Source organism: Bactrocera neohumeralis, chromosome 3 (genome assembly GCF_024586455.1).
Source record: "Bactrocera neohumeralis isolate Rockhampton chromosome 3, APGP_CSIRO_Bneo_wtdbg2-racon-allhic-juicebox.fasta_v2, whole genome shotgun sequence".
Taxonomy (NCBI): domain Eukaryota; kingdom Metazoa; phylum Arthropoda; class Insecta; order Diptera; family Tephritidae; genus Bactrocera; species Bactrocera neohumeralis.
Genome location: NC_065920.1, coordinates 42,661,944 through 42,686,181, shown reverse-complemented (window position 1 = coordinate 42,686,181; position 24,238 = coordinate 42,661,944). Strand labels below are relative to the sequence as shown.

Below are 24,238 nucleotides of genomic sequence, written 5' to 3'. Positions count from 1 at the left end.
TGAGTGGCTTCTTTATAATTGCCCCAAAGTGCTCCATCCACCTCCCCAATCCCCGGACATTAACCCCATCGAAAACCTGTGGGATGAATTAGATCGTCAAATTCGCAAACATACGATTTCTTCAGTAACCGACCTGAAAATTAAGCTACAGCAGGAATGGGATAATATATCGCCGGCATACACTGCTAAAATTGTTGAAAATATGCCAAATAGGTTGAATGAGGTGCTTAAACAAAAGGGATATCCTACGAAATATTAATGTTTTTCGGTATTAATTTTTTGAATAATTTTGTGCCTTAAATACTAAAAACCCGAATATTAATTAACGCTATTTTTATGTGTACCTGAAGTTTTTTGTTTTTTTTGTTTAGAATGGAATTCTGCATTATTTTTTTGCTTATATGCCCTACTTACTGTTGAATTATCCTAAATAATAAAACAAACAAAACTAAATAATACTTTTTTTTACAATTTTTTTGTAGCTTGAATTGACGAGTTAGAGAAACCCGAAAATTAATAACTCTGACTGTAAGGGGTGATCCAAGTGGAAGTACTTTTTCAATAGCCTGGTTTTGACTGATCACGTGTAAGTCGTATCAAACTGCCATGTTATTGTCTTCAGTATTTTTTGGCGATTTTTTATTCAAATGGCGTTTAATTATATCTTCTGAAGTGCAATGCTTCGATACTTTATTCTACGTGTGTACACATGTACGTAAGTTTAGTATAGGATAGTGTCTTATCTTCAACTATTACCACACAATTATAAAATTTGTGTATTAAGCGAGGAGCATGCTAACAAAGCACTTTTAACCTTACCTTTGGATTTACGACTTGACTTAATTTATACACCGAGTTGACAGTGGTTTATTTATCAACATTTATATAAACAAGTAAATTCGCTACAGCTCATCAAATACTCTGATTGCAATAATTTAAATTGTTTTATTACTTTAGTTTATAGCCCTAGGTTTACAATGAAAAGCAGTTATAGTAAAAATTAACAAACAACAGTGATTTTTTAAATTTATAATTTATTGCTTTGAATAAGAGGATTTTGGTAGAATAGCGTTAGTGTGAAATGCAAATAAATAAGATTAACTTCCGTGGATATTAAGAGCACGCGACTTTATGACTTAATCAACAGGAAGATATGCGATGATGTAAGGAACCTAGGCATAAACAATATGAGAACATTTAAAATCCATTATAAACACGCAAAGCGTTTTTTAATGAATGTCAAGAATTATTGTGGGGCGCTTTGAGAATGCAGATTTAAATTTAACGTATCATTGTGAGATGAATGTTATGATATGGTGAAATAATAAACAAGAAGAAAAGAAGGGATAAGTTCGGGTGCAACCAAACATTTCATACATTTGCAACTTGCCGAGACAACGCCGGGGAAATACCTTCATGTCCATAAAGTTTGTTAGTTATATGGGGTCTAGTACAATTTCTCACCCAATTTTTTTCATTTTCGACACAAACATACATTATTATTACAAAAACAAGAAAAAACGTTATAAAGCAGTATTCCATGTAAAATTTCGGGAAGATACCACGTCAAATGCGAAAGTTTTCCAAACAAGCCCCTGATCCCGATCGTTCGGTTTGTATATATATTATATTCTATAGTGAGCCGATCTGAACAATTTCTTCCGATATTACATTATTTCTATGAACAATAACTCATACCAAATTTTGCGAAGATATATCGTCAAATGAGAAAGTTTCCCATGCAAAAATTTGATTCCGATCATACAGTTTGTACGGCAGCTCTATGCTATAGGTAACCGATCTGAACAATTTCTTCGGCTATTACATTGCTGTCTTAAAAAGTAACCAGTGCCAACTTTTGTGAAGATACATTGTCAAATGTGAAAGCTTTCCATACAAGAACTTGATTCCGATCGTTCAGTTTGTATGGCAGCTATATATTATAGTGGTCCGATTCTGACAAATGAGCAGCTTCTTGAAGAGCAAATGACGGTTGCAAAATTTTAAAACGATATTTTAAAAACTGAGGGACTAGTTCGTCTATATATACAGATGAACGGACAGACAGATGGACATGGCTAAATCGACTCAGCTCAACATACTTATCATTTATATATATATACTTTATAGGGTCTCCGACGCTTCCTTCTGGGTGTTACAAACTTCGTGGCAAACTTAATATACCCTGTTCAGGGTATAATAAGCTCTCTCATTTCATTTCATTCCATTTAAGCAAGGGAGTTGGCTTTATATTAGGGTGGGACAGTATTCAACTTATTTTCAATAAAATGGTATGTTATTATCAATGAAATATTTCCCTAATTTCAATAACATTTCTCACAGATTGATCGCTATTTTTGGCTAAATGTCAACTATATATAAGCACTGTGGTCCATTTATTCAGTATGGGGGCTTGAACTGTTATGTTCTGTTTTGACAATTTATAGATTCGAGATGGCATACCTAAAAGGCACTACTTGTGCAAAGTTTCATTTGAATATATTCTGGATTTATGTACCGGAAAGTGAAAGAATCACCCCAAATTTAAAATTGTGCTACATCAGAAGTTGGAGTGGTTGTCAGGATAATGTTATGCACCGAATTTAATGGAAACTGGTCAGTAGATCCAGATTTATTTGATATATAAAATTGTGGGCGCTGTCACGTTCACCGTAAAATTTTGACCCCGCGTTCTATAAAGCCCTTTTGATCATTCTGCGTGTAAAATTTAATTTCTCTGGAGCTTCTATTTATTGATTTATCACGCTTTTAGTAGTTTTGAACAAAACCGTTGTATGGGAGGGGTTAGGGTCTTAATCTGAGTTCTTTTGTATATGTACAATATACACATTAGACGCCACATTTTTTTAATTCTGCACACTACAAAATCGTACCAAACTACAGGCTTATATCTCATACGTGTGCTTAGTTATGCAGTTTTATAGGTTTTCGTCCTCACTTTTTCGGCAATGAATCCGTGTACCTAGTTTCATTACGATATTTCATTTTTGCTCAAGTTATTGCATGCACGGACGGACGGAGAGACAGACAGCCACTCTGAATTCAACTCGTCTCGCCAACCTGATCATTTACATATACACCCTGTCAAGAAAGTAGCTGCTGTTAACACACTGGTTGACAGATTGCGCTAATTTTTGGCATCATAATTAAGGACAGTTGTACCAACCTAGGAAAAAAATTTACCTGCCTTTCATATAACCGGGAGATTTAAAGGAAGAATTCTCGATACTTTCTGGGCAGGGTGTATATATGGTATACCTTTTTTTGGTGCTACAAACCATTAGGTGAAAAAAACTATTTTACTTTGTTGCAAATATACATAGTACATATACAAATTTTGTACAGTGGGGCAAAACCGCATTCAATTCCCACAAAAAAAATGTTAAACGAGAGTTTTTATTTAGTGTACTCATAATGCTTAAACTTAATGCAAAATTTGCAAATAAACTCAGGCATCAATCATAATTAGTTTAAGAAATAATTAATAGGGTTAACCAAAAAACTGAACAGTGCTTGGGCTCGTCCGGGATTTGAACCCGGGACCTCCCGCACCCTAAGCGGAAATCATACCCCTAGACCAACGAGCCAGTTGCAATATTAGTAACCGCTTCGTGTGCTAGGCTTGATTCCATGCACAGCTAGTTGACAAAAAACTTGTTTAATTCGTTGAATATTTAATGGGTTGGCTTGGTATACAAGAATGTTGGACAAAATATATGTAGAAACCTATTAACATTGGCTTTATTTGGTATTTTTATGCAAATGGAATAGAGATATAGTAGTCGCTATGAACATACTTATGGTATAGTGTAATTTATACACCGTAATAATATTTTAAGACTGATGCTCTATTTTAATAAAATGATATTTAAAGTATAAAGTACATTTCAAATGTGGTTATATATGTATATTTTTATATTTTACTTAGAGTCTAGGAATACAAATTGAAATTCGGAGAGAAAACTTTCCCGATAGCAGTATGTCTGTGTGCTACAAATGGTTTGAATGGGGCAAATATTTTCCTTAGCCCCCACATACCTAACATAAAGATTTTCGAACTTCCAAGTGACTCTAAGCCGCATATATCGGCCAAAATGTGAGCTGTGTTAATTAAATAAAGAGAGCGTGTTTTTCTTATAACGAAGGTTATTTGTGCTTATAATGAATAAAATCGTGTGAAAACTTGGCCTAGATGGCATGTAACTAACAAGTCTTATGTACCGAAGGTACTTCCCTAACTTTGGTCCAGGCAAGTTGAAAAAGTATGAAATGTGCAGTTGTACTCGACCTTAGCTATTCCTTACTTGTTACCATTATATTTTCGTGGATCACTGTTCGCTCAATATATTTGTTTTTATTCTGTTTTAAATTCATAGCCATTATAACTAGTTAACATAAAATAAACTAACGAACATTTTATTTTGCTTATTGTGTGGTACCGGGTTTTCCAATAGGGATGATATGATTTATAAGTGTCATATAGCGAATGTGCCATATAATGAATATTTAGCACCTGTTGAGGTACTTTTGATAATGTACACCCAAAATATGTTTAATAAGGTCTGAGAGAAATAAAATCGATTGCGTTTTCTTAACTCCTAGTATAAATAGTCAAAGTTAAGTATTTTTCGATGAATCTAGAGTATAACCCATAACTAAAATGTACAAATTCGATTGATTTTTTCTAACTCCCGTTAATTTTAAGTATTTTTGTGTGATTTTTTGATCCGTCTCCTCGTTTACTCTTTACTAGCTTTTTATACTCTCGCAACAAAGTTGCTAAGGACAGTATTATAGTTTTGTTCACATAACGGTTGTTTGTAAGTCCTAAAACTAAAAGAGTCAGATATAGGGTTATATATACCAAAGTGATCAGAGTGACGAGTAGAGTTGAAATCCGGATGTCTGTCTGTCCGTCCGTCCGTGCAAGCTGTAACTTGAGTAAGAATTGAGATATCATGATGAAACTTGGTACACGTATTTCTTGGCCCCATAAGAAGGTTAAGTTCGAAGATGGGCATAATCGGCCCACTGCCACGCCCACAAAATGGCGAAAACCTATAAAGTGTCGTAACTAAGCCATAAATAAAGATAAAGTGAAATTTGTGCCAAGGAATGCATTAGGGAGGGGCATATTTGGACGTTTTTTTTTTTTGGAAAAGTGGGCGTGGCCCCGCCCCCACTAAGTTTTTTGTACATATCTTGGAAACTATAGCTATGTCAACCAAACCCTATAGCGTCGTTTCCTTCAGGCATTTCCATATGCACTTCAAAAACGGAAGAAATCGGATAATACGCCACGCCCACATCCCTTACAAAGGTTATGTTGAAAATCACTAAAAGTGCGTTAACCGACTGTCAGAAACACTAAATTTTACGGAAGAAATGGCAGAAGAAAGCTGCACCCAGGCTTTTTTTAAAAATTGAAAATGGTCGTGGCGTCGCCCACTTATGGACCAAAAACCATTTCTCAGGAACTACTAATCTAATTAATTTTAAAGCAAAATAAAAAAATATGTAAATGACGGATAATGAAATCTCGATTATCACTTTATCATGCGAGAGTATAAAATGTTCGGTGACACCCGAACTCAGCCCTTCCCTACTTGTTGTATTATATATTTTTTAGATCACTTTACAATTGGATTCCAATTCCATTGTTCTACCAAACGTTGAACCAAAATTTTTGTTTACAATAAAAAACTTGTCTAAAATAAAACTTGTCTTTTGTAGCAACAGGTCAGACATGTTTGATAAAAATCCAATTATCCCCTAACTCACTATTACATACTTAGGTAATCCCTCATACTAAGCCAAACGTTGCTAAAACACAACGAACCCTCACTTTTCTTCGCCGGTGTCTCTATTTGAAAAGCACTTCCGATTGTGCTGTCAAGACAAGCAACAGCCAGCTGCCTGATATGCTGCTGACAAATTTAATACCACCAATTGCGACAAACAAACACAACAAACGCACGCAACACGCGGGATGCTATTGACACAACGCACTCCCACACTTCGTCCATCGTCACGCGCTTAGCCGACGAAACCAGATGAAAATATTAGAAAATAGAACAGACATTTTAATGAAGTTTCACTGGCTGCTGGCAGCAAGAGGATTTTATATGACATAAGTGAGGCGTTTGTAGCGAAACAAGAGGGGAAATACTGGCTATCACAAGCCATTTGGCTGAAATATATGTATGTGCGTGTGTGTGTGAATGGAAAATTCTATGAAATCTGCAAATTGCCATGTCATTATTTGTTAACATCAAACAGCTGAGCACATACATGCACACAATAACATCGACGTGGTATTAATGCTGCCAGCAGCATGAACAGCGAGTTGTGTCAGCAGAAAAATGGCCACCAGCAAAGTGCTAGCAATGTTGCCACCCGTTGACACATAGCTGTGACTCTATGTATGTATGTGTGTGCTGTGTTGCATTTCTGTGCGGCAAGTGGCAAGTGGCAACTGACAACTGCTGTTGCTGGTGTCAAAGAGTGTAATTGGCAACTTGGAAAAGGGGCATGACACACAACAAAAACTACAGCAATGATAACAACAAAAATCAGGTTAACACAGCAGTACGGCAAGCAGTAGTAACTTACTTGCAACATGGATGGTTCAGCCAGTTAGCATTATTCCTATTTTCCTTATATTTATTCTTTTTTATATTTTCCTTGGGTTCTGTCAGTGGGCATGTTTAACTTGACAGCATAATATGGCTTAGTACACCATATAACTACCACAAAGAGCCAGAAAGATGCGCAATATGCAAGTTGAGAAGCCGTAGGGTATTACTTGTTTAATTTAAACGGAAATAAAAAAATGTTTGTTTTTTGCCATATAACTTTTTAAATTCGATGAGCCATTACCATCTAAAGTCTCTGTCAAATAAGCTGCTTTTGACAACACGAAAAAGAGCTTTATGCCGCGATGTCTGAATTTGGTATACCCACAAAACTAATACGGCTGTGTAAGCTGATGTTGAGCAACACCAAAAGCTCCGTCAGGATCGGGAATGACCTCTCCGACCCGTTTAATACCAAACGAGGTTTCAGACAAGGCGATCCCTATCGTGCGACATCTTCAACCTGCTGCTGAAGAAAATAATTCGAGCTGCAGAACTTAAAAATCATTTTTAATCTTTTTTTTTTTTTAAATTCCTGAATTTTTTTAAAATATGAAAACAAAAATTTTGACACGATGCTGGTAGGAACGATAAAGGATTATATAAAGGAGGTTCACACAAAATTTCAAGTAAATCGGTTGTATAGAACTTGAGATAATGCCGGTACCGTGTGGAAAAAAGTAGTTTCGAGAAAAACGCATTTAAAAAATTCATACGGCTGAACCGGATTAGGTACTGCGTCACTAAAGTAACTGTAGCTCTTAAAATAATTTTAATATTTTGAGGATATGTTCTTAAGGGTCTAAACTTTAAATATATGAAAAAAAGATCGAATTTTTCAAAATTCTAGAGTAGAATACCCCTAATTCCCGTCCTGCTATATGGTGCAGAGGCATGGACGATGACAACACCTGATGAGTCAACGTTGCGAGTTTTCGAGAGGAAAGTTCTGCGAAAGATTTATGGTTCTTTGCGCGTTGGCCACGGCGAATATCGCATTCGATGGAACGATGAGCTGTATGAGATATATGACGACATTGACATAGTTGAGCGATATCACGATACAGTAGCTATGCTGGCTAGGTCTTGACGTACGTATGGACGAAAGCACTCCAGCTCTGAAAGTATTCGACGCAGTACCCACCGGGGGAAGCAGAGGAAGAGGAAGACATCCACTCTGTTGGTAGGTTGTTGACTAGGTAGCATGATATGGTAGAGAAGGACCTGGCTTCGCATAGCATTTGCAATTGGCGCCACCTTGCGAAAAGAAGAAACGACTGGCGTGCTGTTGTTAACTCGGCTATAATCGCGTAAGCGGTGTCTACGCCAGTAAAGAAGAAGAAGATATATTAAGTATACTTACAATATACATACATACATATGTATTTTTTTAATAATCCATAATCAGTTTAAAGTTAACAAAAAATCATTATCTGTATCTGCTCAACACTTCACAATTGATAGCTCCATAAATAACAATTACAAATGCCTCTGCAATAGTATGCAGATTAGTAGACAGGGATCCACATATTTTGCAATCATTAACTTGTTGAACTGCCTCACGCTCCTGAGATTACATCTAATCAGATGACACTCGCATACATAATGCATATGCTTTTTCTGGGTTACATGCGCTTGCCGGTAATCCATGTTTGCTATTTTTAGCGCTAAGCTCATGGATTCATTTTCATGCCGCAAATGCAATAAAAGCTTGAAATGCTCGTAAAGGGCATTGTAATGCAAGCAAATATGTCAGTCAAACGAAGAGCCATATGCACTCACATACAAACTTACATATGTAGACACTCGTACAAGCTGTCAAAAGGCGTTAATTCCGAGATTTACTTTATATTTATATATTACAATTGCTGTCAACCGTAGCGAAGCGTTTGCCAATGTTGCTGTTGTTGTCGTTGCTACTGCTGTCAGTGTCAACGACGCTGATGAGTGACAGTTGTAAACAACGACTAAAGCAATAAATTTCTTAATCAACTCGGGAGATTTTTTATGCACGAGTGTTTTTATTTGCTGTTACAAACACCTTTTTACTGCCTTCCTTTTTTATTCGTAGCGGTTACGGGTTGTCAGCGACATGATTGTTGCTACATTTATTATGAAATTTTAATTTTTTGCCGGTATAATGTACTCTCGCGAAAAAATTAATCCGCCATAAAAGCCTTAGAGCCGCCTGCAGTCCTGAATTCGCGTGAGTAGGGACGCGGCAAAGGAAATATACTATGTATGTATGTATGTATGTTAAGAATATGTGGTATTTGTATATGTGTGTGTTGCTTTATTTGGGTAGCTGCAATATATTTGGTGCGCAACATATAAATTTATTTTACAGTTAATTTACAATGCGATAAGCCGCATGAGTATGCCTCATGAGACGCGGTCGCACTGCGGCGTGTCTTGGCGGAATGAAAAATTAAGTATACGCCTAGGCATGGGTACGTGGAGCACAATTCGAGCGAACGAGCGTACGCTTGAGCGCCTAGAATATACATATAGGTACGATACACCATACATACGTATATATTTAAGAAATATACATATTTACATATGTAAATATGAGCCTTTGACTTATCTTGTGGCTTTTTAAAAATCGTAAGTTTACGCTTTTAAATACACAGCTCTGCGTATAAATATGAATACATTCCATACACATATGTATTTGTCCATATGTATGCACATATATATTTTAGAAGCGGCACTTTTCCGTACTCTTGGCAGTCTCGTTTGCTTATTTCACATATGGAATTATGTATGTACATATGTATATATATGTACATATTATATGTATGTTTATATGTAGTACGTAGAAGTCATGTGTCAACAATACAAACTGATTTATTACATTTTGATAACCTCAAACAACAATAATAATAATTGCTGTCATAATTTATGGCAATTTCGCAGTACGTGAACTTTTTTCTCGCACTGTTCTTCCATATTTCAATTTTAAATTACTTTGTTTACAGCTGTAGCACCAGCGCAATTGCCTTTCAGATGCTGATTAATGTGCACGACTGTGTAATTTACAAATGAGTGCATATACTACATACATACATGCATACAAACATACATATGTATATATGCACGTGTGCATAAGTGTTTGGTCTTGCATTAATAGGTCTCCTACTGACTTACAGACAGGAGTAAGCAACGTTTCGTGCATAAAGCTTACACATATAAGTACTATGTAACTATATAGATAGTAGCAGACAATAGACCGTAGTTTTTCTTTGTCTGATCTCTTAAGCTCTTCCAAATTTTTAGTAATCAAACTCATATTAAGTTTAAGATCCTCTCTGTACCAATATATTATTATACTCTCGCAACATATTGACACGTAGTATAATAGTTTTATTCACCTAACGGTTGTTTGTTTCACCTGAAAGCAGTCCATTTAAATAAAGAGTGTATACATACATACATATGTATACAATGATCAGGATGACATGACGAGTTGAATTCCGAGTGAATGTCTGCCGTATAACTGACGTGTTCGTGGATAGGCGTAATCGAAATAACATTAGGGAGGAACACCTGTAGTTTGAAAATCTAGGAAGTGAGTGTGACCCAAACGAATAAAACTATATCATCCTCCTTATAACCCGTCTCACGATAGCGTGAAAATAGGTAAAATCGGATGATGACGCCGCCGACGCCATATAACGGTTTTATAAAAACTACTAAAAGCGCGACAAATCAGTAACTAAATGCGTCAGAGACAATAGATTTTACATGCACGATGACACAAGAAAGTTTCATAAGAGCCGGTATCAAAATTGGACGATAGACGCAATGCCGCCCACTTTTAAGTGAAATCACATTCCTCAGGGCCAGCTCGACCGATTTAAATCAATACCGAACCAAAACTGTTCAAGCCTCTAGGTACCGAATATGGGTAGCATTGAAATTCAGAGAAAATCCTTTCCTCATAATACTAACTCTATATGTCAAAAAAGGTTTAAATCGAGTCAATATTAGCGAACCGACTTAACTGTATATAATTTGATCCCTAGGAACCCATGCCGATTATATCAAATCATCGGTTATTTTCTTTCAAAAGAATCGAGAATATTCCAAAATAAATCGCTAAAAGTTTTCCAGCTCCTGAATTGTCAATCAGACTCAACGAGTGTAATCCACTCGCATGACTTGCCGTTGATTGTATTGTGAAGTGAACTAATGAAGTCTTATTTTATCCAGTGGCTCATATTGCTATGCAATCCATCCATTAAATTGTTGTTGGTTTTGAACAATGGTGAGTTAGATTGACACCTAAATTGCACAGAGTTACATATTCGTGATCACATGTTTACAATATAGCCTTGATAACTGTAGACTGTCAGTTAAATATTAAATGTGTATTTTATATGGATCATTAAATCCAAAATTTACGTTCAAACCTATTATTCGAGTAAAACTTTTTTATACCCTGAACAGGGTATATTAAGGTTGTCACGATGTTTGTAACACCCAGAAAGAAGCGTCGGAGACCCTATGAAGTATATATATAAATGATCAGTATGTTGAGCTGAGTCGATTTAACCATATCCGTCTGTCTGTCTGTCCGTCCGTCCGTCTGTATATATACGAACTAGTCCCTCAGTTTTTAAGATATCGTTTTGAAATTTTGCAAACGTCATTTTTTCTTCAAGAAGCTGCTCATTTGTCGGAACGACCGATATCGGACCACTATAACATATAGCTGCCATACAAACTGAACGATCGGAATCAAATGCTTGTATGGACAACTTTCACATTTGACAAGATATATTCACGAAATTTGGTATATGTTATTTTCGAAGGCAACAATATAATCTCCGAAGAAATTGTTCAGATCGGTTAACTATAGCATATAGCTGCCATACAAACTGAACGATCGGAATCAAGTTCTTGTATAGACAACTTTCACATTTGACAAGATATATTCACGAAATTTGGTATATGTTATTTTCGAAGGCAACAATATAATCTCCGAAGAAATTGTTCAGATCGGTTAACTATAGCATATAGCTGCCATACAAACTGAACGATCGGAATCAAGTTCTTGTATGGAAAACTTTCACATTTGACAATGTATCTTCACCAAATTTGGTATAGATTATTTTCTAAAGCAACAATGTAATCTCCGAAGAAATTGGTCAGATCGGTTAACTATAGCATATAGCTGCCATACAAACTGAACGATCGGAATCAAGTTCTTGTATGGAAAACTTTCACATTTGACAATGTATCTTCACCAAATTTGGTATAGATTATTTTCTAAGGCAACAATGTAATCTCCGAAAAAATTGGTCAGATCGGTTAACTATAGCATATAGCTTCCATACAAACTGAACGATCGGAATCAAGTTCTTGTATGGAAAACTTTCACATTTGACAATGTATCTTCACCAAATTTGGTATAGATTATTTTCTAAGGCAACAATGTAATCTCCGAAAAAATTGGTCAGATCGGTTAACTATAGCATATAGCTTCCATACAAACTGAACACTTAGTTACTAAAAGAAATGCACCTGTGAAGAGTATATTAGCTTCGGTGCAGCCGAAGTTAACGTTTTTTCTTGTTTTTTCTTGAATTTTCAAAATCTGAAATTTATAAATTGGGAAGTTTTACGTATTCCCCATTGCAAAGCTGAAAAAATCGTAAACAATTGACCGGCTTGTTATTTTTGTAATGAAAGACTTTTCTTCGTATACCCAAATATTGAAAGATAATTTTTTCGAGCGCTGAAATTTTAAAAATTCACACCTACAAATTTTTCATATATTGTCGAGAAAAGACATGTACAATATTTTGCCTCAAAGAACGCAAACAAATTTTTTTCCACGAAAAAATGTTGTCATGTAATTTTTGGATAAAATGACTCATATAATATTATATATAATTTTTGTAGTTTTACTCTCCTCTTCTTTAACTATATGTATGTTAGTTATATCTTTATTGCTTCCTCGTTGTTGCATAGTGTATTATTACCAAACGAATAAAGCTACAGCAAATATGACATAATTGCCTATAAGTATCTCCTCGTAACACTATTTTTTATCAGTAACTTTTTATTTACAAAAGTATTTGTGTATTCATTAATTCATTGCTTAAATATTTGTCAACAATTTAATTGCCTTTCGTAAAAATTATACAACTTCAAAAAAAAAATAGTGTAAATATTTTTAATTGCAGAAACGCAAATATGCCTATACAACAAGCAGGCTGAAATGTTTGTGTCGTTTTTAAAAAAAACAAAAGATTTATTTTATTATTATTATTTAACATTTTTGTCATTCAGGGCTGGTTAAATAAGTCTGAGCTACAACACACCATCTACAAAAGAACAGACCACACCAAAGGAAACAAAAGGGAATGACGAGCTACCACATGGCTCTCTTATGGGGAGGAGAGGGGGCTGGGGGGTAAGGTTTGTTTCGTCGAAAAAAGACCTTTTTTCGCGAATTTTTTTAGAGAAAATTATTGCTGTTTTAGAGAAAAATCATGTTATAATTTTTAGAGAAAATTATTGCTGTAGGTTTATTTTACTTATTATTATATGAAAGTACAACATTTGAAGGATACTTTAAAAAAGTTTTATCCAAAAATAGCGAGGAATAACGGATTTATAGTCGATCTCTGCAGGCACCTCGAAAAAAAATTGTTGTGCGGTGACCAGCCTACAGCATCACTGGATCATCCGAAACCAAAAAATCAAAATGCTTTCTTTAGTTTAATAGTTTATCTTTCAATTGACTGCGAGTTTTTTTTAATTTTTCAATTTTTGGTACCATTTTCAAGACAAAATGACGATTTTAGACGAAAAAATCGACTTATTTGTTATTGTAAAATTCTTAGAAATTAAAATTTTAGGAAAAACTTGACGTCATTCGAGAGCTATGTCTATGTAGAATATTTGTACAAAATTTCAAAACGATCGATGCAGTAGTTTTTTCTGTAGGCTGGTCACCGACTTTAAAAATGACATATTTGGGAAAATCGATTCAAAGTTTTGTACACTCAGCGTAGGTAGCTGGAGGTACCGTTGTTCAACCTGCTGTAACTTCGTTAGTTTTTCTCCGAATGACCTAAAACTTTCACACAATATTCTTGAGATGTTGATGGTTCAGAAAAAAAAATTAAAAAAAATGGAAAAAAAAGTTGTCAAACCTCCCCCTTATGCAACATTATTGAATTAATACAAGTAGGTACACAAGTTATACACGATCCCCCGCTTGTCATCTGAAACAGCCAAAATCCGTCTTACTGGAATGTTTTCTAAATCTAAGAATTATATGAACCTTTTCCATTTTTTAATAGAAATTAAAATAAAATTGTGAACTCTATTTTTGAGAATATTCTATAGATATTTTCCTTCAATTGAAACTCAAACAAAAAAACTGCTCAGTTTTTTAATAAAAATGTATATTATATATGGCGAGTGCTAAAAGATAGCAAGTTAAAACTAGGACGATATCCCGAATAATCGGTTCTCCCAAAATGCCGATACCATTTTTTATGTGCACGTATTTTCCTTCCTTGACCTGGAAATGGCAGGGATAAGTATATCTGGTGATAATGTAACTGATTAAAATGAAAGTTGCTAAATATAAAAAATATATCTCATTTTAGCTCTATTGTCAAAGCAAGCTAATACCAGAATTGTAAATACCCATATAATGAAATGAATTCCAAGTTCACCTACATACATATATAATAAACATACATATGTACTACATATCATTTCGAATTATTCCGAGACTAAAACATTAGAAAGAATAGATTTTCTGAAGAATTATGACATTTGCGATGGATACTATATATCATGTTATAATATTGTTTTTCAAACTTTATAGCAGATGCGAGTATCAAAACCTCGGTTCCTGTCAATTTTTATACCCTGAACAGGGTATATTAAGTTTGCCACGAAGTTTTTAACACTCAGAAGGAAGCGTCGGAGACCCTATAAAGTATATATTTAAATTATCAGTATGTTGAGCTGAGTCGATTTAGCCATGTCCGTCTGTCTGTCCGTCTGTATATATACGAACTAGTCCCGCAGTTTTTAAGATATCGTTTTGAAATTTTGCAAACGTCATTTTCTCATCAAAAAGCTGCTCATTTGACGGAGCTACCGATATCGAACCACTATAACATATAGCTGCCATACAAACGAAACGATCGGAATCAAGGGCTTGTATGGAAAACTTTCGCATTTGACGTGGTATCTTCACGAAATTTGACATGGATTATTGCTTAAGGTGATAATATAATCTGCGAAAAAATTGTTCAGATCGGATTACTATAGCATATAGCTTCCATACAAACTGAACACATAGTTACGAAAAGAAATGCACCTGTGAAGGGTATATTAGCTTAACGTTAACAGTTTTTCTTTTTTTTTACTTTTGTTTTTCTAATTATGTTTTTTTTGTAATATATGTAAATAATTTACATCTTTCGTCACACAAAGTCCTTTATTTCAAGGAAATATGTATCGCAAACAACTTTAAATACCAATTTTCAAATTAGTTGCGTAAATTATCTTGAAATATCGAAATATTTTAATAATAAAAATAAACTGTAAAAAATTGTTACCGCCCGAGCAGGGACTTGAACCCTGGACCCTTGGATTAAAAGTCCAATGCTCTACCGACTGAGCTACCCGGGCACATAAGACTCTGTCAGGTGGTCCTTTACAAGAACACTAAGAGTAAGATGTGCCAGCATAACCTAACAAAATATGTATTCATATAAAATAAAATTTTGAGCTATAAAAGTTGCTAAAAGCCGAAATCACAAAAGTTTTTGCGCCTATTTTTAATAATTTTATACATTTAACTCCAAAACCACAAGGAATTTGAAATAAAGGTCACAAAACAATTATGTTCAAAAAGTAGCGGAAATGTAAAACCGCAATTCAGTTGGAAAACCAAGAACTCATTTCAAAACCCCAAGGTCTTAGTTTGGAGCTTGTTATCACAAAATAATATTTTATGCGGTTGAATTCATATAAAATCAGCGACGGGCATAATATGCTTATCAGCTTTAGAGGCAGCATGGCAAGGCACAAAACCAAGTTTGAAAGTAGCAGTACGCGCAGTTGTTGGTTTCCAAACTTTATATTTACTTATGGATTTCAGCAATAAAATACGCACATATGTACATAATTATAACCGCTATATTTAGATTCGGCAACATCGCGTTAATAATACCGCTTATTTGGGGGCGAATCAAGTATGACAACGGTGTACCACGACTAGCCTGCAGATAATATAGGCTGCGAGAAAAATAAAATGTAGATACGCGTGTATACCACTTGCGCGCCGACTTCCGAAGTCATCTGTGCAAACAGAGTGAAGGTAAGTAAACACCTATGCACTCAATTTCATAAACATCCGTAAATATGTGTATTCATACATACATACATATATGTAGGTACACATATACATACACATCATATAATATCATATATTTATAGCGATATATTACGGCTAGTTTATTGCTCGACTGACAGCTAGCAGCTTGTAGCGTGTGATATGCTCTCGAAACGTTTACGTATAAATATGAGCAGCTTTCACCAAATATTGAGACAACAAATACAAATAGCTCAGCAGTAAATGCAAGTGACTAGCAATAACACTCTTCTTCAAAAATCGCCCCCTTAGCAGAAACGGCATAGCCTACAACATTGTTGCTTTTAGCCTGTGGCTTGCGTTCTACTTTATGGCATCAGCATACTTGTATTTGTTGCTTTCATCGGCATCGTAATGCCGCACTGCGCCGCATTTGTCAGCCGACTCTTTAATTACGGTATTTAATATCAAATGACAAATTCTTAAGCCGTCGGCTGCTTTATTTGTTTGCGCTGTTAACGCTTTATGACTGCTGAATTTATTTACTTTAATTAATTTAGGGTAATTAGCGTTGATGGATGAGGCGCATTAACTTCTGCTGCTGCTACTACCATTACCACTGCTGCGGTGTTGCTTCGCTGCTACTGCACAAAATGGCCTGGGCTGGGCATAATAAACATTTTCGTGACTGTGTGTTTATATAAGTTGAAGCTTAAAATTATGAGCATTTATAAAAGTTTATGTGGCAGCTTTAAACAATGCCATGTTTAGTAGTCTACTGGTAGCTACGTGTGTACATACTTATAATAAAATATGTATGTATGTGTGTACATAGTTATATGGTGAGTTATATATTTTATATTACATATGCGATAACTTTTACTCATTTTTTTATTAAATTCTGAAATATATTTATCAAAAATACCAAATTGTAGTTTCCGTTGCGGTTTTGCGCTGATTACGTTCGTAGCGGAGTGGTGTAGTGCAAAGGCATCTCGTAAGATTAACAGTCGCACCCCATATGGTAAGGTATTTTCCCCATTGCTCTGATTACTGGTGGTAAATGATTTACTTAAAAAACTCAAAGAACGGCACTATTGAATAACACACTACGCTTACAATTTTGGTCCTATGGTACTAGTTTGCTAAAAAGTTTATTTTTAAGTACTGTCTACGAGCTAACCCAAGTGCACCCATGATATTCAACTTAGCGAAAAGAAGCGGTTAAGAGCCTCATCCCAACTAAAACTGAAATGGCCTTATTTGCCAGGAGGAATCTCAGACGCTCCTTTTCTTTCAATCAGAGGCTCATACCTTCAACCGGTTTGTAAGGTGTAAGGCTTGTCCTTGATAAAAAACTTTCATGGAGGCCAAATATTAAGTAGAAAGTAAGGAAGGTAGCGATTGCATTATACTGCTGTAGAAAAACTATAAGGAAGGGTTAGGGACAATTACCAAAGGTCGTGTTTTGGCTCTACAAAACCGTAGTCAAGCCAATTATGTTTCATAGTATATTTGTCTAGCGGAGAGCGCTCGAGAAGGTTACACTTGACGTATCCAAAGAGCGGCTCTTATCGGCATCTCATTCGCACTGCGGACTACACCAAAAGTAACACTTAATGCTATTGCCGACAGGTGTATTGCTGCTAAGATCGCTTTAAAGCTCAGAGAAGCTGAGTATGAAAGAGTTCAAATAGCAAATAGCTGATTTTCTCTCTTTTTCAACTACGATCGATGAGGCTACTTCGAGGCAGAAGTGGCTGCTAAAGCTGCTGCTAAGGTAGCAGTAGTCCTCCTGATCCGATGGGCAACTTTTATGGAAGTGAGTATTCACTGCCACATTAGAGCGACACGCTTGTATAGCTCGTTAACTGTGCGCTTAAAGTCCCTCGTCATCGCTAGAAATAACTTTAAGCTACTTCATTATCAGACTCGTTCGGCCGGATCTGTGTTGTCATATTCGCCCGTGCATGCGCTCAGCTGCCATGGTCAAAAACCAGTTTCTGTACGGCTACGTGATCCTTCTGACCTAAAGTAGAACTCAGGAGTTCTACTAATCTACTCGTCCTTAGCAAATTTAGTCTTCCAGGTAGATCATAGTGAACATTGCCATTGTGTTAGACAAATACTTACAATGGAATAACATCTATTAATAGCACATATCTGTCGGAAATATTGTTCAGGCTACCTTATCGCTCTCTGCGAAGGCCATAGTGACCCATATTCTCTTAGAACTAGTGGTGGCGAAATAGCCACCGCTAAATTTTAAATTTTAATCTTATTAAAAATATTGAAAACCATTAAATTTAATAAATTAAAATTTGTCCAAAACAAGAAAAAACGTTAACTTCGGTTGCACCGAAGCTAAATACCCTTCACAGGTGCATTTCTTTTAGTAGCTATGTGTTCAGTTTGTATGGAAGCTATAAGCTATAGTCAACCGATCTGATCAATTTCTTCGGAGATTACATTGTTGCTTTTGAAAATTATATACTTATATTAAATTTTGTGAATATATCTTGTCAAATGTGAAAGTTGTCCATACAAGAACTTGATACCGATCGTTCAGTTTGTATGGCAGCTATATGCTATAGTCAACCGATCTGAACAATTTCTTCGGAGATTACATTGTTGCCTTAGAAAATAATATATACCAAATTTCGTGAATATATCTTTTCAAATGTGAAAGTTTTCCATACAAGCATTTGATTCCGATCGTTCAGTTTGTATGGCAGCTATATGTTATAGTGGTCCGATATCGGCATTTCCGACAAATGAGCAGCTTCTTGAAGAGAAAATGACGTTTGCAAAATTTCAAAATGATATCTTAAAAACTGAGGAACTAGTTCGTATATATACAGACAGACAGACGGACGGACAGACAGACGGACATGGCTAAATCGACTCAGCTCAACATACTGATCATTTATATATATACTTTATAGGGTCTCCGACGTTTCCTTCTGGGTGTTAGAAACTTCGTGACAAACTTAATATACCCTGTTCAGAGTATAAACATAATTTTCATATTTTCTATTGTTATTCAAGAAAACAAATCTCCCTTAAATATGGTCTAGTAAAAAAGAGCACATTATTTTTCCGGTAAATAGCTTTAGTAATCTGTATGTATCTGTACTATGCTAAAAAGAGTTAAAAAAAACTTCTGCAATCTGTGAATCGTTGTTGAATCGCAAAAAAAAAACTATCAATTTCTGTAGCGGATGGGTATTGCACAATTATGTGAAAATGGGTCACTTACGATAACGTTTTTCGAAAAGTGTTGTTAGTTTCCGACATCATTGGTTCCTAATGCTTAATTCGGAGGCATGATGGACTTCAAAATAGCGTTATATTGGAAGAAGGCGTGGTTGTGAATCGATTTCACAGAAGTCGGGGTTAAGCAAATATTATATACCATCAGGAAACGCTGTAGAGAGATATGGTTTTTAGAAGGAACGTTCTTTTCAGATTGTTCAAAAAAAGCGACATGGATCAGCCACTGCAATTTGTATGCTAACATTTAAATTTGACGTTTTTGGTTTCCCAATGCACTTTTATGATTTTCAAGCTATCTTTGTATGAAAATCTGTGAAAATAAGATAGATCTTAGCATTTTTGAATATCATTTTAAGAATAAGCTAGACTTTTATTTGCGCGCATATAGCAAAGTAGTACCGAACGAATTAATTACGCCACTCTCTTTGTTTAAAACATTTAGAAAATTGTGCAGATGTTATTATTATTGCATTGAAATAAATTCTTAAGTTGATCCGATTATGTAATAGTTTTGGGGATCAGCTTTGAAAAGTTAAGCGCTCGAAGTCTGCTATATAGTGACTTAAAACTTTAAACGCATTCTTCTCGAAACTGTGTTTTCACAGTTGGTTGTCAATATTTCTCGCGAACTACTGAACCGTTCTTAATAAAATTTTACACGGGTCCTCGATATATAATTCATAAATAATATTTTTTTTTGTTCAATTACAACTATTAAAAAAAAGCATTAGAAATTTTTACCAAAATTTGCTTTCTGCCCAAACTGGGCTTTTTACCAGCGAAGCCAGGTCTTTCTCCATTTAGTCTTTCTAACGGTGTGGAAGTCTTCCTCTTCCTCTGAAGAAATCTTTCACAGAACCTTTCTCTCGAAAACTCGTAACATCGGTTCATCAGTTGTTGTCATCGTCCATTCCTCTGCTCCATATAGCAGGACGGGAATAATGATTGATTTATAGAGTTTTGTTTTTGTTCAAGAGAGGGATTTACTTCAGCACCTGTTGGTAAGAGATATTCTGCGTTGGATTTCGAGGCTGACGTTGTTGTTGGTGTTGATGCTGGTTCCAAGATAGACGAAATTATTTACGACTTCGAAGTTATGACTGTCAACAGTGACGTGGGTGCCTAGTCGCGAGTCCTAAGACGACTGTTTGATGACAGGAGATATTTCGTCCTGCCCTCGTTCTCTGTCAGACCTATTTGCTTTGCATCTTTATTCAGTCTGTAGAAAACAGCACTAAAGGCGCGGTTGTTAAGGCCAGTGGTATCAATATCATCGGTGTACGCCAGCAGCTGTACACTCTTATAGAAGATGGTACTTTCTCTCTTTAGTTCTGCAGATCCAATTTATATTCAATAGTAGATTTAAGAAGTCGCACGAAAGAGAGTCGTCTGGTCTGAAACGTCATTTGGTATCGAACGGCTCGGATAAGACCTTCTCGATCCTCACGGATCTTTTGGTGTTGCTCAACACAGCCGTATTAATTTTGAGGGGATACCAAATTCAAACATCGCGGCATAAAGGCAGCTCCTTTTCGTGCTGTCAAAGGCAGCTTCGAAATCGACGAAGAGATGGGGTGTGTCGCTTCTTCTTTCACGGGTCTTTTCCAGGATTTGGCGCATGGTGAATATCGGTTGGTCGGTTGTTGATTTTCCAGATCTAAAGCTACACTGATAATGTCCAATCAATTTGTTGATGGTGGACTTTAATCTTTCACACAGTACGCTTGATAGGACCTTATATGCGCTGTTTAGGTTACTAATCCAACGGTAGTTGGCGCATTTTGAGGGGTCTCCCTTTTTGTGGATTTTTGTGGATTGGGCCGAGCACACTTAAATTCTAATCATTTGGCACGCTCCTTATCAGTTCTTCGCCGTAGAGTTTGAATAGCTCGGCCGGCAATCCATTGGCCCCCGCCGCTTTGTTGTTCTACAGACGGATAATTGCTATTCGAACTTCTTCATGGTCCGGTAATGGGACGTCTGCTCCATCATCATCGATTGGGGAATCGGGTTCGCCTTCTCCCGGCGTAATACTTTCTCTGCCATTCAGCAGGCTGGAGAAGTGTCTCTTATACCGAGTTATTGACGAGTGCTCTCAGAGAGCAGGAGTTCAAGTCGAGTAGAAAATCGTTTGACTGTCTGTTGTGATTGCAGCTTCTCGACGTCGAACCTTCTTGTATTTGTTGACGTGCGTTGTTTGCTGCACAGAGGCGGGTGCGAATCTTGGCTGCCACAAGATGGAGACGTGTCTGCAGTCTATCACAACATGATAGTTTATGCTCTTAATGAAGCATTTATATTGTTTTATTACTTTTGATGATCCTGTAAGAAGTTTTGCTGTCAACGGGAGTCACCCTTTTCTCAGGGATTGCCGAAAATGACATCGTAAATTAATTTTACAAAATCTTAGTTTAATTTGTGCCTTTGGAATAATAAAAAAGTTTAAATGAAATATTTCTTTATCGATGAAGACCATGTAACTACTTGACTCATAGACTCGTACTCGTAAATACTTAAGTATAAGTCTTCTATTTGAAATGTTATTCTTTATGGGATGTAATTTTTCTGAGTATGACCTCATGTAGCACTTATTCGAGTACGAGGGTGTATATTACAAGTATTAAACACATGTTTTTCAATATTTTTCCTTAAACATACTATAGCGCATATTAATTCCCATTTATCCTATGTACTTTGCAATTTCTTTTGCGGCTAATAGCTGGTATTTTATGATTTACCTAGAGGCTATAGTGCTAAACAAATAAAAAATAGCCGCCTGAAATTCCAGAATAACACAGTTTTGTGTAAAGTCTCGACTGCTTATATTTATAAATTATTTTAAACCAAATGAAAACGGTCAACTGCCAAGGCACTGACACTTGTGGCTTAAATGGCGTTAAAGCGCTAAAAGTCGGCGGCGCTTTTGAAGTGAGCCATCTCAACAGCGCAGCACAACAACACTTTAAGTAATAGCAAAACCAGAAAAAAAGCAGTAAAAGAATGGCATAATGTAACACAACAAATGAGGCTTTAAATGCTTATGTCGCAGTTGTAAAAAACAAAAAAAAAAGAAATGTCAGAGAAAATAAGTAAAACAAACGGTGGACTAAACAAGCGCCCTACCGCTACGAACATGGGCTTAGTGCAGCTAAAAAAAACACAGTAACAATCTACTTGAGTGTCCGCATCCGCGCCGGTGGTGGTGGTGGTAGTGGCGGCGCGGCAGCAACGAAGTCAAAACTAAAGTGATTGTGTAGAAGAAATATGGAAGTTAAAATGCCATGACAGCATGAACTGTTCGGCACTGACAGTGCGGCAGTCGACAGTGGACAGGCTTTAAATGTGAGTGACAGCTTCTCAAAAGAGTTAATGCTGTTATTAAGCTGCGCGCACTGCTTTAACCGCTTTAACTGCCTTTTAGAGACGGTATTTGCCGCCATTGATTGCATTTGCTTCGTCGTTTGGATGGTTGACTGGTTTGGTTGGACGCTTTGATGGTCGGCTAAGTGAGCGCGTAATAATTTTTGTACGCTTTAATATTATGATATTTTGACGGCTTATTGTGTACACTGACAAAATTTTCTGGAGCCCAGGAAATTATAAGACGTTTTCTTTATTTGGCCCTTCGGAGAGTTATCATACAAGCAAATTAGTATTATCTGACTAGTTCCAAAACTAACGCAAGATTGGAATTATATAAGGCATCCCAAAATTAACGCAAGAAAAACAAAAATTAATAGCAAAAATAAATCTGATAACGTTACACGATAGCACAACGTGTCCAAACAGTTTGAAACTTTCATACAAAATATGGTTGGATTTTAACTTTGGGGTTTTAACTTTATCAGCTGCGAAGAGATTAATTGAAATGGCGGCAAATCTAAATCTTGCGTTAATTTTGGCGCATTTGTCAGTGTGCAGGTCATCATGACCAAATGGGAACCTCAATCCTAGTCAAAAATTGATTCGAGCCAAAACAGTTTAGGACACATTATGCCTGCCCTCAAACGCGTGAAAATGTATCTATTGGCTTCAACAAGACATGTCGCGTTATCCTTCAAACAATTTGTTTTAAAAGTTCTTTCCATATTTCAGATGCAACTTCCCCAATTTATTTTAGTGGGGTCATTTGAAAAACAAAATATATATTAGCAATCCGCTTAACATTATAAAGCTCAAGTCAAACTTACGTGCCGTGACATTGTTTCGACTCTTTGTTGGATAGTATATCTTTCCATGATGAAATTACAAAACTTACTGAAGAGAGATGTCAAAAGAGCGGGAAAATATGGTCATTTGCTGTCCCTATCGGTCTACATTTGAAGCGTCCCTATGAAAAAACCTTATATTTGTATCGTTAAGAAGCATTATCTTTAGAATCGGCAGAGAGACACTGAAAATAAATTGAATAAATTTTGTGCGCCAGATTCGGACACATTACCCTTGGTGGCTAAAATGTCCCAATGTACAGCTACACCACATTTTCTCACTTACCACTCTAGCGAAGACCACAACCTAACAGAGCCATATAACGGAACTTCATTCTGCCAACTCCCCTTTTTCCAGTGTAGAAACCAAAAAATGTCTTAAATGTCTTCACATAGTTTTCTTCGTTTAGTTTCATAATTTTTATGTCTCCCCATAAAATGTTTGTAAGAGCGTGAAGGGGAAAACATCATCGCGTCATACAAATCAAAGTAAATTTATCCGTTCAAATGTCCGAAACTGTCACTTTGACAGTTTTGAGTGATTTGTGAAGACAGTGCGATAATAATGGCGTTCCTGTCAACAAACACAAGCCATGCAGCAAATTGACGGCAGTAGTTGTATAATGTATGATCGGATTGGAATGAATTGTACAAAAAGTGTTTTTTGGTTTTTGTTTAAAATTTGAAAAATTGTGTTAATTATTATTCAACACTTAAATAAGTTTTTGACAATGACTCATATT

General features: G+C 35.9%; 2 non-coding genes across 2 annotated transcripts; both read right to left on the bottom strand.

Moving 5' to 3' along the window:
* Positions 1-3,536: 3,536 nt before the first annotated feature.
* Trnap-agg (transfer RNA proline (anticodon AGG)) lies at positions 3,537-3,608 on the bottom strand. Its single transcript has one exon. It is a non-coding gene; the product is annotated as a tRNA-Pro (tRNA).
* Positions 3,609-15,253: 11,645 nt separating this feature from the next.
* Trnak-uuu (transfer RNA lysine (anticodon UUU)) lies at positions 15,254-15,326 on the bottom strand. The gene has a single exon. It is a non-coding gene; the product is annotated as a tRNA-Lys (tRNA).
* Positions 15,327-24,238: the final 8,912 nt, after the last annotated feature.